Below are 12,501 nucleotides of genomic sequence, written 5' to 3'. Positions count from 1 at the left end.
TAAGGGGATTGAAGATGATAATGACCATCAAGTACACAACATGGAGATGGATATCAACATTGCCAACACTTTTGATAATAACAATTTAAAACCTCAAGGTACTACCAAGATCACATAGGTACTCCTGCTTCTCAGCTACATAGTCTCTTACGTATGCAAGTTAAGATTGGTGATCATGCTTTTATTACATGATGATGGAAGCACACATGATTTCATTTCTACATGTGTTGCACAAAAGTTGAACTTTCATATGACTCCTATGAATTATAAAGTTTTCAAAAGCACCTTTCCAAGGAAGCAAATTAAATTTTGTGTATATAGTAAAAGATTTGCAATACCTATTAGGAGACTTCTTGACTCAGGAGATTTCCTAGTAGCATCATCGCAAAACACGGCTTTAATTTTGGGTATGCCTTTGAGACATCATTTTAATCCAAAGATTGACTATGATAAGCATACATTTATTATCACATATAATAAAAAATATTTCACATTACAAGCTAACCAAAAGCTAGAACTAATATTTTTTCTTAGTCACAAGTGTTTGCAAAAGGAAAAGCGTGTCACTGAATGTATGGTCAAAATCCAAACTTCATGTGAGTTTTGGCTTGAGGTTGTCATTTGTGTTGCATATGTACTAAATAGGTATCCCTCTAAAGCATTGCAATCCATCACTTTGTGCAAGCATGGCAAGGCCGTCTATTGGTCACTTACATGTTGTTACTTACTTGGCTTATGCTTTAGTGCATGGGCAACAAGGAAAAAAAATTAGATGATAGGGCAAGCAAAAAAGTTACGGGTTGTGTTATATGCAAATCAAGAGTATTTTGATTAATCAAGATGTAGTTTTTTTGTGAAAGATGCAATGCAACCTTTGTTAGCACGTATAAAAGAGACATGTGAGCACATAAAATGTGAATGCTACATTCGTGTGTGCGTTTAATGATGGGAATACAAAAGGCACATATATATTATATGTAGTTTGCAAATAATGTCATGGATCAATGAGTTATTGATGTAGATGTGCAGGATAAATGATGAGGATAGGGATGAAAGTGCGTAGGTTAGAGTTGTGCCAAAATGGTTGATGTAAACTTTACATGACCACACATTGAATACATAGTTTTCTAGTCGTGCTTGTTCAAGTTCCTAGCATGCTTCTTATGCATCAAATTAATGTGTATTGGTTGTGTCTAGCATGCATGATGAGGAGGAAGTTCCTCATCTAATGAAGCACGAAATTCTAAAGATTGGTTAGATGCAATGTATTCTGAGTATGATACTATTATAAAGAAAGGCATGTGGTCTTTATGTGATTTTTCCCGTGGCAAAAACGTGGATGGTGCCAAGTGGGTTTTTATGTTGAGACGTAAGCCTAATGGTAGTGTTGATCACTACAAGGGTAGATATATTGCTTATTTAAATGCATAATTTGAAGGGATTTGGGGAATTTACAACATTCTTTAGGCATATAGTAAAGAAATATGATGGAGGGTATTGTTTTTTGTCTTGGCTTTTGTCAGGAGATGTTGTTGCACAGATTTTGCCTTGAAGACTAAAATCCTAATGCTACTCTATAAAGATAAGTTTCAAGCTAAATCTTGAAGATTTGGCCTTGAAGACTACATGCCTAATGCTACTCTAAAGAGACAAGTTTCAAGCTTAGTCTTCTTAATGTTGGAGATTCTCTATTAACAAGTTCGTCGTATTTTAGGTCTGAGTTCTTGTCTTGAGTCCTTCTTTCTCTGGTTTCTCTTGACAGATACAATCAAATTTGTTCTTAGTTTCCTATATCTAATATTTACAAAAATTGCTAAGAGAATTACATATGTAACTAAATTTATTTATATATATTTTTCGCCATTCCATATGCAAACCAGAAGGTGAACGTTTCAAGGCATAACAAGGGTAGCACTTTGGGGACGGTAGCACTTTGGGGTCGGAAGCACTTTTGCAACAATGTTTTTTTGGCTATGGTTATGGAAGCTATGGGTTTGGGTCCTCGATGCTACTGCGCGTTGAAAACGATGCATTGTGGTTTCTCAAAACGATTCTTTTTGCTTGCAGAGTTCCTTCCTCACCACAAGATTTTTCTTTCTCCCTGTTTTGGCTTGCCTCTTAGAGGTCCTTTTGACATATCACCTTATGCTAATGAGGCGGTTGTTATGATAACACGTCAAAGTATTCCAATAAATGAGTTACCTAATATGTGCCCTGCTTGTGATAGTTGTTTTTGTGATCATTTGATGGATGAGCTTATTGACTTGTAAAAAAAACATGACTAAGTTGTGGCACTCTCGCTTAGTAAGCTATTGGTTTCCTAATGTATGTGTGCAATATGAGGCCAAACTTTTAAAATATAGTCTCTTTCGTGATCAAATTTATGTATAGCCCAAGGTCTAATCAATGGAAGGAAGTTAAGAAAATATTTCAGTACTTGAGTTGCACTATATATCATGGGTTGCTTTATCCCAAGGGTGATGATTCCCATGAAGTTTACATGCTTTTTTGGACTCGGGTTGGGCTAGTTACTATGACACATGCTTGTCCACTAGTGGTTTTTATTTCATGCTCGATAGCTCATGCATTTCTTGGTTGAGTAAGAAGCAGTCTCCAACCACTCGTAGTTGTGAGTATAAGTACATATTACCTCATAGCTACTCTTGAGTGTGTTTGGGTCAAACGTCTTATGACTAACTTGGGTGTTGGAAGGCGGTTTACCATGACTAACTTCAATGGCAATCAGAGTACTCTGGAAGTTTCCAAGAACCCCCTATTTTATGCTTTCCCAATTGAGGTGCATTATCATTAGGTTAGGGCGAGACCCTCTGCAGAAGATTTTAACGTGGCTTACGTGCCTACATAAGACAACCGCACTTATCTTTTCACAAAGGATTTTTTGCAAGAGATGTTCAAAGATTTTTACAAAGCTTTGGGCTTAATCCCCTTGGCGGACTAAAATCACATAGGGTATGGCACTTCCCTATATATGAGTGCCGAATTGACCATATCACTCCTAGGGGGGATTTGTTACCACAGGACAATCGTGATGTGTGCAAACAAACTTAGCATCATCAAGGCACTTGTTCCCCCTCTCTAGGCAACTTTTCTCCCTCAATTTGTATTTAACGGCTCGAGAGATCTTTGATTCTTTAGTGTAGTTCCCCGGGCCATAGAGATTATCAAATTGCTATAGGAATTGTAGGGCTTTTTTTCTATTTTTCACGCCTAAAAAGGTGAAAAATCTCATTGTAGATCCACCATCCTTGAAATCCTTTGGATGATGCAGTGCAAATCTAGGATGTGGACCATGAAAGATCAAGTACATCTAAAGATGAACATTGGATGTAGTCTAAGGATGAGACGTTTTTTGGCTTCTCAAACAAAAATTAAGTCATTCTAGCCACATAAATTAGTCAAGTTTGCAGGTGTAAGTCAATTCCATGTTTGATTCAGCAAAAGATTGACCCTTGGCATAGAGTGCTCATAGGTGAGTTATTAACTCACTATAATTTTTCAAAAGAGCATTGGGGTTCACAACTTGGCCGTATCTAACCATAACCAAGGGCATTGAGAGCGCTTTAAAGTCAACCAAGAGCATCAAAATAGTGCTTAGAAGCGAAAAATTCAGGGTGCACAACTCAAGTGGCACACAAATTGCAATAAAAAATCTTGAGGCCATGTGCTTGACTTCAAGTGAGAGTTCCACCATGAGCGCCTCTCTTTGCTTTGTGACCAATATTGATAAAGTATCTTGTAAATTCTATGCTAAATTGATTGATCACCCAGCTGTAGTAGAGTTGCGACATGTTGACCAAGGCTTCATCTACATTGGTGAGCATGATTGATTTTATTGTAGGGAGCCTGACGTTCCAAACCCTAGCATTTTCAATATTATTACACATCCCTTAGATACACCCCATCCTAGCATAGATGATAAGCTATTAAAGACCTTCTCAAAAATCAGTCAATGTCAAATCTAGACCTTATGACCAATGAAAAACCCAATGGTGTTGAAGATCTTCGAGTCCTTGTAATCTTGAGAAATACTTCTCAATGATGCCACACTCTTGAGAATGATCCAACCTAGTGTAATAAAGTTGTTGTGCCAACCAAAGTAGCAAAAATCCTACAAATTGAGCTTCAAGTAGAATCTGCTATAGACAAGACAGTTGCACAAGCCTTAGAATTTAGTGAGACCCCATCAAGAGAACCCAATTAGCTAGAAGTGTCATTGTTTGAAGAAAAATCTCACAGACATCTCTTGCAAAGAGATGATAATACTAAGAAGTTGAAGATGATGAGAGGAAGGCTAATCAGAATCTAGATCCTCTTCTTATGCCAAGAATCAATCCCAATGAGACCCAATCACTAGTATCATGGTAAAAGGGATGCTTTGGGCAATGTTTATAAAGTGGCACTGGATCCACTGGCTTGTCACACTACAAAGGTATCGATGTTGGTGAGAAGTGATTCTCCCTACTTGCAGGTGCAGAGGCTAATCAAGTAAAAAGACCTTATATCAAAGAAGTTGGCTCCACTGAGTGTGCCACAACATGACGAACTTAAAAGTAGAGATGCAAGCCCACTACGCTTGCCGATCTACTGTGAAATGGGAGAAGCAAGTAGACCTTGGCAACCATCCTGCTACTCAAGATAGCATCAATTCTGTGAAGGGGGTGTCATTTCACATGTTATCCCTCCTCGGAAGTCACTGCTAGATGAGGATTGGAGCCCTTGAGTGACTCCACCAATTGATTCACAGATGGAGCAAAGTAGGAAGGGGGTAGTATATGTGCATACTCCCCTCCTAAGCTAGAGTTGTATTCTCCAAGCCAGAGGTCCCCTATTGTTCAAGCCTCTAGCAATATGTTGATGAAGCCAAAGCCAACCGCCGCAAATATGTTGACAAATACTATCCACGCAAAAAAACAATTAACCCATTAATTTTCAAAAAATTAATGGCACAAAATTAGCACAAATAGCCCAAAATTCTAAAATTAGGGAAGGCCTTCTGGTTGCTTCCGAAAATAGGTTCACTTGCGATCAAAATGATGATTATGTACATAGATGCGGACAATGTGCACACACTTAAAATTGTCCAAAAACAAAGCATAAGAACCAAAACCAAGTGCATACACATGCCAATTAGCAATCAAAAAAAAAAAACTTAGATACACACCCCCTAGAATTAAGCATACCCACACGTAAAATTAATCAATTAAGCATGTAAGTAATAAAGTTTAAGTATTGACCATTTCTGATTTAGTATTACGTCTCTTTGCAAGATGCCAAAATTATACCAGAAATATTCATTGGTATTCGCTTTGACAATCGCCTCAGCAAGGTAATCCGTCCATTTTAACTTCCAATCTAGCGATGCCATCCAAACTTGTGTAGTGTGCCAAAATCGCTACATAAATGGTTCCACAGATATGAATATAATGTGGACCTCAAATTACTTTGAGAGATCCAAAAGCACTAAAATGGAATGCAAAATCTTTCCATTCTACAATGCCGCCTATTAGGACTTAACCTCCATTTTTGTTGGGTTATGGTGTGTCCCAACAATATAAAAAAGAATTACTCAAGTGCTTTATTTACTTCAAAGCTATAGTATGTGAGATGCATTGTCTATTGTACGTGAGATGTATTGTCTAAAATACACACATACATACTACCTGGTAGGTTCTCAACTAATTAGATGGAATCCCAAGGCGTAATTCTAATCACCGAGCCAAAAAAATCGAGCATTGACACACTAAACTCACTTGATCACTACAAAGTGGATCGCAAGCAACAACAGATGATCTCTCTCTTCTTCGAAAACCTTCTTCAATTGCAAAAATATAATTAGTTTCCGAACAACGTGAAAACCTTCAATTAAACATAGTACAATGATTGGCTCATTTTGGATTTTCACAATCCAAAATTATTTTTTTTTTTTAAATGAATTGAATGAGTTTATAATATGGATGACTTGAATCTAGACAAAGACAAAGACAAGATCTCTTCATAGTCAAATTCATAATAGCATGCTATCTAATCATGTAGTTGTGCATCTGCAAAATGAAGTGAAGAGGTGAAAAAACCCCCTTCCCGACATGTTGTTGATGCTTGTTAGAGACGACTATGATGACAGTGATCTTCATGGTGAAAGTGCAGATCTTGGGATAGGGTCAGTGAAGTGTATAGCTCCTCACTTCGCTAGGTAGGAAGCCGCCATGGAGTTAGTTCCATTTCAAATTCCATCTATGGTGGGGGCTATTTTAGATGATATGTAATGAGAACCAAAGTATAGGTCTTTGGTTAGGGTTCGTGAATGATGTGGCTCCTCACTTAGCTAGGTAGAAACCACCATGGAGTTAGTTCCATTTTATATTGCATCTGAGGTAGGGGCTATTTTAAATGACATGGATGACAATCACTTCATATGGATAGGGGAAGACATTCTTAAACATCAAGGGTGTTTACTTGTTTTGAGTGTCTACTAGTGCCTTTGTATAGACTCATTCCATATGCACAAGTTCGTGGTCTTACATCTAATATTTCAGTCTAAAGGTTGCATTGCCTACGAGTTTGCAATGCATGAATTTGTGAGATGTAACATTTAATGGTCTAAAAACTTATGTGTAGCGGAAATTAGCATGAACATAGTGGGCATTTCATTAGAATAGATTCCTAATGAGAATTACAAGAGTGCTTGGGTGGAGAGAGCAACAAAAAGCATAACACCTAGTTAGATAGCATGAACAATACTTTCAAAAGAGAGAGAAATTAAGCTATTGACAACAGTTGAGGACCCGATTTGCATGGAGCCGGTCCCCCCTCCAAAAGGCTTTGTATTATGGTTTCTCCCATCAAGAGAGACATTGTACAATACAATTCTTTGTGTTCCTTCAAGACTAGCTAGTGCAATGAAGATGAAAACTTCATGCACTAAGCAAAACACTTAGCAAACACAACTTAAATTATCCCCGGTCTTAGACCCAAGACCTCACACACCTTCGAAGATGGTGAGAGCTAGCAGGGTATGAGAGTAGATTGAGAGGAAGAAGGAGTATCTTACGAGAAATATGTACATCTCCTCACATAATCACTCATATTATCATAGATTAGCTTAGTAATTAGCATGGTAGAGGAGATGAGCATGCATTGAAGCTTGGCTCTTGGTTGGATTTTCATCCACATGCCAAGAGTGTGTTGATGTAGGCTTCTATCTCACAAGCTTGGAGTAGGTGATGAGCTCTCCATTAAAGCTTGGGAAGAGATAGTCTTCTCTTTCTTCACACATGAGATTGTGTGAGTGTGTGTGTGTGTGATAATGCTTTGCAAAAATCAGTCCCCCTCTCTCTCTTGGGCGAGCCCTCTTGCTATTTGCTCTTGCTCAACCCTCATTGGCCCTCCCCAAGTCAAGCCAATGACTATTACGCAACATAAGTGATAGCCTTCTGACATGTGTCCCCCTTTTCCCCTTTGTGAGAGCTTTAGGTTAATTAATAATTCAATTAAACTCTCATTGGGCCCCTTTGCCTCCTGGCCAATAGAAATCAGGCAAGCCATTGGGCTGCTAAATGCTCATTGGACCCCTTGGGAGACTGTCCGATAGTCATCCAGGAGACTTAATTTTCATTGGTTCTTTTATTAAGTGTTTTTAAATTAGTTAAATTAGATTTACTCTAGCTTAATTCTCATTGGTCCACCTCCAAGGCCATCCAATAGCAATTGGGCACACCTTGTGGGCATCTGGGCTAGGGAGCTGACATGTGTCCCTAATGCCCTTTGTGTAAAGGGAGCCTGTGTGTGTGTGTGTGTGTGTGTGAATTTCTCTCTCATCCCCTACTCTCAAGGCTCGCCCCCTCCTATGTAGGGATTGACAAAGACTTTTTGGTCACACACAAAGCATCCAATTTCCCCTATGGTTGACCTTTGGACACAACCTTTGAATTTTGGAACCTTAGCATTTTGGAAGTCTTAATGGGATGAACCTTAGGGTCTTTTTATCCCATTGTTTCACATGGCTCTTTTGCAGATGGCCCCCCCTTTGGATCCCTATTTTCCCTCCTTTGGATCCCTACTGTGGCCAGTCTGCTAGCTTAACCAGTATTCTAGCTTTTTCTCCCCTGGCACTTCCCCATATTAAATGATCAGTTTAACATGAGAAAATCATTTAGGAGAATTAGATATTGATTATTATGACATTACCTCTCTCTTGAAATCATAGTCGTCCTCGAGTATGGTGTAGAGAAGATAAAGCATATTCATAAGTCCTTTTCTTAGCGGGTAGAGGATCCCTATGTTACCCTACGACATCATTCCACAATGGATGACTAGTCCATTTGGCGCTTGAGAGCCTGAGGCTGCCACAAGCATGTCTGCACATTAGTCCTATCAATCTTCCATAGTAGAGTGACAAGATCTACTTGGTGTTTGGGAGACGTCGTCTCCGCAAACTTGATCTAAGCATGCATACTACTTCATTTTTGTGCACAATAAAGAAAAAGAGAGTCTTATAAGACAAAAACTTTGTTCATTTTTAACATTTTGTACATTTGCTTACTCTTGGGAAGCATTGTAAGCATTGACAAGGTTTAGGTTATCCTTTAATTGTATGCCTTGCATCCATCTAGCATCTTCAAAAGGATAATTCTTAAACTTAATAAGATATCGTCGGATAGTCTTACCGCCTCTTAGTACCTTGTCTTCATGTCGGAGAATGGACTCGGGCTGCAGCACCTCCTCTTGGTCCTCGATCTCCGGTGGGTCTTCAATAGTTGATTCTTGAGGTGGCTCTCCTTTGTAAGGCTTTAATAGGCTCACATGGAAAGCATTGTGTATGAGCCAATGATTGGGAAACTTGAGTTGATAGGCCATCTCATTGATTGGCCTAAGGATCTGGAAGGCACCATAGTGCCTTTTTGCTAGTTTAGCATAATACTTTTGGTGGCCTGTAGGATTCTTGCCCGTCGTGTGCCTTAATCGAGCCTTGGGAAACTTTAATAAGACCCAATCATTTTCTTTAAAGTCTTGGGCTCTTTTGTGCTTGTCAGCAGCAGCCTTTTGCCTTTGCTGTGAGATAGAGATAGCATCCTTAATCTTTTGAAAAGATTCTTGTAGGTCTCGGCTATACTCATCTGCAGCGAAGATCTTCCCATGTACCTTAAGTAGCAAGGGACTTTTTTATTTTCCCTCAATTACCTCGATAGGTGCTTTTCTCGTGGAAGTATGTACAGTGTTATTGTAAGCATACTCCACTAAGGGTAAGTACTTCTCTGATTGGGATCTTTGATCTACTTCCGTTACATAGGCTTTTAGTAGATCGAGAATGGTTAGGTTAGCTATTTCACTTTGGCCATCCGTTGGTGGATGATAGGCCAAAGAGAAGTTTAGCCTTGTCCTTAAATTCTCAAAGAGACCCTTCCAGAATTACTGGTCATTCTAGGATCTCTATCCGACACTATGGACATTGGCAAGCCATGGTACTTGAAAATTTGTGAAATGAAGAGGGTTGCCATTTGATGGGCTTTGATAGTCTTTTTGACAGGTATAAAATGAGCTTGTTTACTGAACCTGTCTACTATCGTCCATATTCCCGTATTCCCATGGATAGACTTAGGAAATCCAAAGATAAAATCCATGGATATGCTCTCCCATGGTGAATTAGGGATTGGCAAGGGTTGAAGCAATCCAAGTTGCTTCCCTCTATCAAATTTTGTCTTTTGGCATACCACACATTTAGAAACATACTCTTGTATGTTCACTTTCATGGTAGGCCAATAGAAATATGTTTCAATTCCCTTTAAGGTAGACTGAATCCCTCTATGCCTCGCATACGGTGGAGCATGAGATTCATACATTACTTTCTCACGTATTGAGTTAGTAATGCATAGTCTATTGCCATAGAGAAGATAACCATCTTGTAAAGTAAATGGTTCTTCTTTCTTCCCTAATGCAAGGACTGAAATCACATCTCTAAAATCGGGATCAATAGCGTACTCATCTATCATTGAAGATAGATCATTGTGAGTTGCTATGGAAACCGCATTCACTCTCGGCCGTCTTGAGAGTGCATCAGCTACTTGATTATGCTTGCCAGCAATGTGAGCAATATGAAAATGAAATTGCGAAAGGAAATTTGCCCACCTCATTTGTTTGTTGGAGATCTTGGTCTGCGTCATGAAGTACTTAAGACTTTGGTGATCCGTTCGCAGAATGAAAGAAGTCCCCAATAAATAGTGCTTCCATGAGTCTAAGGCATCTAGAACTGCAAGGAGTTCCTTTTCATATATGCCTAGAGCTTGCTCAATAGGGTCGAGCCTTCAACTCTCATAGCCTATGGCGTGCCCTTCTTGGAGCAAAACAACTCCAAGACAATCACCACAAGCATCCATTGGACCTCAAATGGTTTTGAGTGATCCGGTAGTGTAAGCACAGGTTGAGAGATAAGCTTTTTGAAAGCATTGTTCTCCTTAGCAGACCATGTATACCTAACGTTTTTCTTTGTTAGATCATGTAATGGTCCCGCAATTTGTGAGAACTTTTCTATGAAGCGTCTATAGTATGCACACTACCTATAAAGCTTCTTAGTTCATGAAGAATCCTTGGTTTAGGCCATCCTTTTATTACCTCTAACTTTGATGGATCCATTTGAATGCCATCTTGAGAGATAATGTGACCTAAATACTAAATCTCTTGCAAGAAAAATTCACTTTTCTTTCGATTAACATAAAGTTTATTCTCTCGTAAAACTTGAAATATTACCTGGAGGTGTTGCTTGTGTTCGTCTAATGAATTAGAGTAGATGATAATATCATCAAAGAACACTCCAGTGAAGGTTCGATGAGGCCTGAACAGCTTCTCCATCAAGCCGTTGAATGTGGCTGGTACATTGGTCAAGCCAAAAGGCATGACAATGTATTCGTAAAGACCAAATGTGGTGCGAAATGTGGTCTTTACAATGTTGATCAACTATCCTTATTTGATAATAGCCACTTTTTAGGTCAATCCTACTGAAGTAGGTCGATCCTTGTAGCTTATCAAATAGGTCTTCTACCCGTGGAACGGGAAACCTATTCTTGATAGTGATCCTATTTAGTGCTCTATAGTCGACCCACATACGATATGTGCCATCTTTCTTTTGCACTAATAGCACAGGTGAGCAAAATGGAGATGAGCTAGGCCTAACCATGCCCTTCTCAATTAACTCATGCACTTGCCGCATAATCTCCTCTTGTTGAGCTTGAGAAACTCTATAAGGAGGTTTGTTAGGCGGTGAACTTCCTGGAAGAAGTTCAATTGCATGGTCATCATTACCTCGTTTAGGAGGTAGCTCACAAGGGATGTCGTCAATAAAAACATCTTAAAACCCCTTGAGAAAATTGGATAACTCTAATTCCTTTTGGTTGCTTTTATTTTCTTTTGCTAAAGCATTAGGTTCATTTTGAGAATCTTTAACAAATATCATGTACACGGAAATAGAGCTCTTTATTGACTTGTTCAAAGCTGGTGTACGTACAATGGGGATAGTGTTACCCATTTCCTTAGCATCTATATACATATCTTTTTCCCTGAACTTAAAGGAGATTCTCCTTTCAGGAAATTTAACATCCGCAGCCAGGCGGTCAAACCATGGTGCCCCTACGATTACATCCTCATGCTTGAGAGGAGAGATAAAGAAGTCCTCTTTGTCCACATAGCCTTGGACATGAAGCCTCAATTTCCCGATAAAGGGAGTGACTGAAGCTTCTTGCCCCTTGAAGGCACTGTCTGCGGGTAGGACATCTCCCATCTCGTAGGATTGTATGCCTAGCGTGGTGGCCAACGCTATAGATATAAAATTGTGAGTAGAACCAGGGTCAAAGAGAATAAAAGCATCATGTTCTCTTACCTTTCCCCAAGCATGGCATAGAGGAGATCCTTTGTGATGAGTTTGGTGAGTCTCCTACTCTTGGATTTCAACTAAGGAAGCTCTAGGAGGATCTTGGTGGTTGTTCTTTTGGGGACAAGCGCGGTACGCATGCCCTTGTTCGCCGCACTTGAAACACCGGTTATCCTTGCGATAACGCTCAAGCTCTTCAGGAGAGAGTTTGTTCTTACCTTTGTAAACTCCCTTCTCTTTAGCTTTGTTGGAGTTGCCCTTAGGAGACTTTTGGACATTGTTCTTTCCCTTAGGCTCATTGGAACCCTTGTTTTTTTGGGGGCTTATTATTTCTTTTAGCCCCCGTTTGGAAATTGATTCGAGAAGCCACCATAGTATGGTATATTACCGCCGATATGGTACGTGGCCTTTGGGAGTTGACATACTCCGCCATTTCTTCGGTTAAGCCCGCACAAAATTGTTGCTTTTGCTCTCCAAAATCCAACTTTTTGAAGACAGTGGCTTTGAGTTGTAGGTCCCAAAACTTGTCTACATATTTGTGGATGGATTCATAGGGAGAGAGCTTTAAGCTTCGCCATTCGGTGAGTACTTTGTCTTTGGCATCGGTGGCCAAAAACTGCTTC

This window comes from Adiantum capillus-veneris, chromosome 4 (assembly GCF_014529385.1).
Source record: "Adiantum capillus-veneris isolate H3 chromosome 4, ASM1452938v2, whole genome shotgun sequence".
Classification (NCBI taxonomy): domain Eukaryota; kingdom Viridiplantae; phylum Streptophyta; class Polypodiopsida; order Polypodiales; family Pteridaceae; genus Adiantum; species Adiantum capillus-veneris.
Note: the sequence above shows the minus strand (reverse complement) of the source record.